Below are 6034 nucleotides of genomic sequence, written 5' to 3'. Positions count from 1 at the left end.
ACATGAAAAAATTACGTAGTTCTGATTGGTTAAGATAAATGCAGTTTTCAGGTTATTCAATGCAGAAGAGGGTTAATTCAGTGCCAAGAAGAAACAAACCAGACTAAACAATTCCTTGAACTGTTTAGCCAGACTTTGAACTTTTTTGCGCCTAAAAGATATGAAAATATTATTGTTTTGATCGTACGCGGTTGTTTTGACCGAACGCACAATGTCACTTACAGGGTTTGAATAAATTATTTTCGCACTTGATGCGCGCGCTTTGCTTCTGTATAATTATGATAAGCTATCTCATATTTTTTCATGTATATTATTAATACGTAATCACATGATTTTTCTTGTGCAATTTGGAAAAATAGGCATTTGTTAATTTTTTAACTTACTCGTGCTTATTTATTCCAAATTGAACCATATCAAACTCTTTCCCCAGTGCGACGAACATTTGTTTTTCTCAATTCCAGGTGTACGCAACCACTGACCCCACGTAATGCGCATGCTCTCCGTGACGAATTTTCAAAATGACGGACAGGCCAAAGAGGAAAATAAAAAAAAACAAAGCGATTTTGCAATGAATACTCAACATACATCCCTCGTTAGAAAGGCGAATCCACGGAAGAAAGATACAAACTATATGATATTGAGATCGATATGATATTAAATCGACACCGAGGGCCCGTTTCCAACTTGCTAAGAAGTGCATTTAATTGCCTTCCGCCACGATTAGTAGCTTTCTTGACAGCTTTCTGAAGACAGAATACTTTCTTTCCGAAGACTTCTGATATGCGGCTATTGATTATTACACCTCGTATACCTGATTGCTCAAAAACTCTGTTTACGATTGTTGAAAGGACTGGTTCTTCGTCTCCGTCTTTACATTGCTTTGAAATAGTATAGATTAGTAAGCTGAAACGAAAAATTAATCAGGGTAGTTTACGAAAAATCCAGCAAACAAGCTTAAAAAGGCATTTATTTAGACTTCATACTTCAACGAACTTCACAACAAAAAACAAATCTTACTTGTTTATCTTGTAAGTAAACGATGGCAGATTAATTCCCGAAGCGCTTTCTGAGTTTCCCGATCCCTCTCCTACTGCTTTCACGTTACAAAACAGGAAAAAATCGAAAGGAGGAAGATACAGCTGTTTTGAAACGCCATTTGACGAGGGTAAATCTGCTTTTTGCTCGACACTTTACATATCAAAACAAAGGAAATTTGTTACTCTTTCTGCTTCTGGCGGTACATTTTTAATTTGCGCCTGCGTAAAAGAGATATCGCCCGAGACCCTGCGCTCGGTCGTATTTTGATCAAAAACGCCTTGTTAATTTCACGCAACCGCTCGGAGAAAATGTAAAAATGACGAGGGAAAAACTTTACCTTCAAGTTAGAAAAATAGCAAAATAGAAAGCCACAATGTTATAGTTTAATATTTCAGAGGTACATTGAGTGCTTTTTCCGTAGAGAATCCGCACGATGGTAAAACATTCGAAAATTACAGTCGATTTGAGTGGGGTGTTGAAGTGGGCGTGGTCACTACATTCATGTTAAGACTATTTGTACCCCATGAGTTTGATATGCGAAATCATGTGATTACCTATACTTATAAAGCTCGGATATAACGCGCGCTGCCATTGGTCGAAAGGGCGTGTTTTGTCGAGTTGAAAACGCAGAACTGAGTAGAGATAAAAATTACCAAAAAGAAAACGAAATGGAGCGATCCGTGGCTTGAAGATTCTCATGATAAGTTAGATTTTAACTAAGCACAGCTAACACTCGTATAGAATATATAGTTTCGAGTTAAAAAAACAAAAGCTCATCTTGGTGATCTACGGTCATCCCCGAAAAGCAAGCTTCAAATATTACATCACCCGCCATTCAAGTCAACAACAAAAAGCTTACTCTGATATCCTTTCCGATGCGTTGAGTTAAAGGCCAGATCAGTCTATACTGCTAAGAAAGAGGAAAAGAAATGTGACCCCTTCCTCCATACCTGAACTACCTCAGCCCTCTCACTGTACATTGTTTGTTTGTTTTGTTTTTTTTTTCTTGTTCGTTTTGCTGTCGAGATATTTTTCGCTGAATTGTGTGACATTTATTTAGTAAGAAAAGTGATTAGCGTTATGTGATCTCTTTTCTTGTGGGTTAGGTGGAAAACGCCGAGTGCGGAGTGCGGAGTGTAAAAAATGCAGAGTGTGGAAAACGTGGAGTGTGGAAAACGTGGAGTGTGGAAAATGTAGAGTGTGGAAAATGTGGAGTGTGGAAAATGTGGAGTGTGGAAAATATGGAGCGTGGAAAATGTAGAGTGTGGAAAATGTGGAGTGTGGAAAATGTGGAGTGTGGAAAATGTAGAGTGTGGAAAATGTAGAGTGTGGAAAATGTAGAGTGTGGAAAATGTGGAGTGTGGAAAATATGGAGCGTGGAAAATGTAGAGTGTGGAAAATGTGGAGTGTGGAAAATGTAGAGTGTGGAAAATGTAGAGTGTGGAAAATGTGGAGTGTGGAAAATGTAGAGTGTGGAAAATGTAGAGTGTGGAAAATGTGGAGTGTGGAAAATGTAGAGTGTGGAAAATGTAGAGTGTGGAAAATGTAGAGTGTGGAAAATGTAGAGTGTGGAAAATATGGAGCGTGGAAAATGCGCAGTGTGGAAAATGCGTAGGATTTTACGATATCAACAACAATAACAAGCACTCCATTTCCTTTAAAAAGCGATGAATCATTGAGTTTCACTGCTAAATCGAGCATTACTTTTCAAGCTATAAAGAACGTTATAAAAAAGGTAAACAAAAGGATTAAATGAGTGAAACATTACTTTCAATAACAACAAGCAGTCCATGTTCTTTGAAAAAGCGATGGATCATTGCATTTTCAGAACTTAATCATACTATTTTGTAGCTTTGTAAAAAGTACAGTACAAAAAGGAAATAAAAAAAATCAACGCCTGTGACATTATTGTGCATTAACGATAGTTCAAGGCATGCATCATTGCATTTTCATTGCTAAATCGTACAATCCTACAGTATTTTTTGTAGCTATAAAGAACTGTTACATACATATTTTGTAGCTTTATAAAAAGAACAATAACAAATTGGGTAATAAAAAAATTATTGTGAATTGACGATACTAACAATCCGTCCAAGCCATGTTTCATTGCATTTGCATTGCTAAATCGTACAACCCTACTGTGCTTTTGTAGCTATAAAGAACTGTTACATACACATTTTGTAGCTTATAAAAAGAACAGCAACAAATGAGTAATCAAAAAATTGTTGTGCATTAACGATATTAATAAACTGTCCAAGCCATGCATCATTGCATTTACATTGCTAAATCGTACTAACTTACAGTGTTTTTTGTAGCTATGAAGAACTGTTACATACATATTTTGTAGCATTATAAAAAGAACAGTAACAGATAGGTAATAAAAAAATTATTGTGAATTAACGATATTAATAATCCGTCCATGGCCAAGCCATGCATCATTGTATTTACATTCAATGTAAATGCAATGATGAACCGTACAATCCTACAGTGTTTTCTGTGGACATAAAGAACTGTAACGAAAAGGTAAATAAAAGAAATCAATGCTTGGAGAATTATTGCGAATTAAACGATATTCACAATCAGTCCAAAGGCTTTCGGCATTTCCCCCTAGCCTTCGTCAAGGGAGTGGTAGTTGATGAGGTCGATATGTACACAGCCGTCAAAAACAGGGTTTTTTTTTCATGATATGTACAGGACTAGGATGGTGATAAGTGTTGGCAAAGTCTGTGCTGTGCGCACCACCCGACGGTCGGAAATTTTTCGGAAAAATTGTCACCGGAACCATAGCATTTTTTCACATTTTTCGGCAAGGCCACGAGGTAATAAGAATGTGGCGACAATCCAGAGTGCCACGCTCCTGCTGCTGCCAATGGTCCTGGTGGAATAGACAAGGACCGATGAGGGGGTGCCGCTTGGAAACGAGCTTGTGGTGTGTGAGCTTGAAATGTTGACGCGTGTGGATGATGAAAACGTCTTCCATGGAAAGGAAAGCCCGGTGGATTATACACAGCTGGGTACAATGGACTCAGCTGTGCTTGATGAGTGGCAACACCTGGCTGGCACGATGCGGGAAAAAACTCATGTAATTGTGGGACATCCGGGTAGTTTTCACATTCATTTGCCCCAATACTTGGCGTGGATGGCAAGGGGTTTCGTGGGACCACCATACTAGTTGTTTGTTTGCCACGTCTGCCTCTTGGCTGTCGTCCTCCTTTCCTGCCTCTTCCAGCTGGCATTCCAAAGGTGATGGCTTTGCTGTAGTTAAGCCCACCAGTCTTACGCTTGTTAGCCACCAGCCACTTCAAATATGCCTCAAGGGTTCCTCTTTTTAATGACGCAGCGACAGCATGAGCACAAAAATAGGACGCGGAGTACCCTTGGCAGTCCTGACACTGTACTTTCCCGTTAGGATACACGACGATGATATGCGGCTTCGTGGGCTTTGATTCTGAGGGAATAATGAAGGTGTCATATGCTGAGGCTGCCGGTAACTCTGTTACTTTTCCTTCCTTTAACAATGCTTCTCCTTTGTGCACGATGAGCTTTAGAACGTCTAGAGTAATCCAGTTTACCCCAGCAGAAAGAATCTTCTGGAAAACAGCAGACTCGCCTTCCACTAGCTTTTCGTTCACAGAGGCTACGCTGATAGGAGAATCTTCTTGAAGACCAATGTGGTGAACGCGCGAGAGGGCTTCTTTTTCCTGGTCATTTGTCATCTTGGCCCATTTGTCGCCTGTGACAACTAGGTGGAGGAACTCTGGACGAAGTTGGTACTCTCCTTTGTCCAATACAGCCAACTCCAGTTCTTGCTCCTGGCTCTTCACTAATTTCTCGAGGGTCTTTACTAAGGTGTATTCGTCAATTTTGGCAGTTCCACATTCATGCTTTACGCAGCTCTGAAGGACACCGTTTGTGCGTTCAGATCGATTGGTTGTGAATTTGTCTGGTGGACAACCGTGGCCAGCTCTCTGACGGACGGGACTAATAACACTGCGTATGAATTCTTCCGTTTAATTCGAGCCAAACCAAGAGTGGAAGACTTTTCCATTTGAGAGGGACGATGACCACTCTTCGTCCAGACTTTCAAACAGGCCAATAATTTCTTCTGCACTTTCTGCATCTGACAGTCCACTCTCAAAAACGCTGCCTATCTTTCTTCCAAAAATATCATCCATTATACCCTGCTTACTCTCTCCTGTAATGTCCATAGACACAAGCTTTGTGTCTATGTTTTTGCAGAGGTGGATTTCGCAAAGCAGATGAGCAGCTCTTCGAAGGCTTCGTCAAAACCCCCACTAAAGCCTTTTCGTCATCTGTCCCGAAAGCCATTAAATTCTTCAATTCTGGTTCAAGAGACTTCAGGGTTCCACCAAGAGCGAATACGTGGATTGTGTCTTCTTTTCGCGTAGAAGCACTGGGCCAATCATTGTTGGGTGCTTACCGCCTTCCTTGCGAAGAACTATGAGATGCTTGTATGAGATCGATGTGACATTTTAATGGACCAAAATCAAACGTTGGGTACACGGTTAAAGGCCGACACTCCACCGGATTACAGCAGAATCGCTTCAGATCATCCAGCTGTCTGTTTGTTCCCACGACGCAAAAAGGTTCAGCTCCAACTCTGACTTCACGAACAAATGCAGTCTTTAATTTGAGTCCCTTCCTTTGATCTTATAGTAATATATACCACGGGTCAGAGGTTCTTCCTGTGCCTGACATGTTTTTAGGGTAACTTCCTTTGCTAACATCTTTATGCCTCGCAATATCTTTTACTTGCTGTCGATTTCGCGGGACCTGACCCAATCCCACGCAGGATTGCAGACCACCAAGGCCATCTGTTATTGCGTGATGGACGGCTTCTCTAGCTATCATTTTCCCTGCGACAATTTTCAGCTGATCTCTTATGCTTTCCCAGGTACGAACATATGGCGTCTTTTTTTTCTTGGAATTCCCATGAGGCATTTTCGGAATGGGATGTTCCTGGCCACTCTTGAAG

The 6034-nt window shown here is 40.6% G+C and overlaps 1 pseudogene; it reads right to left on the bottom strand.

The window, feature by feature from the left end:
* Positions 1–3734: 3734 nt before the first annotated feature.
* On the bottom strand, positions 3735–5757 carry LOC149042848 (uncharacterized; annotated as a pseudogene).
* Between the last annotated feature and the right edge of the window lie 277 nt (positions 5758–6034).

Source organism: Pocillopora damicornis, chromosome 7 (genome assembly GCF_964200805.1).
Source record: "Pocillopora damicornis chromosome 7, jaPocDami1.2, whole genome shotgun sequence".
In the NCBI taxonomy this organism is placed as follows: Eukaryota; Metazoa; Cnidaria; class Anthozoa; order Scleractinia; family Pocilloporidae; genus Pocillopora; species Pocillopora damicornis.
Note: the sequence above shows the minus strand (reverse complement) of the source record. Positions and strands in the feature narration are given on the sequence as shown.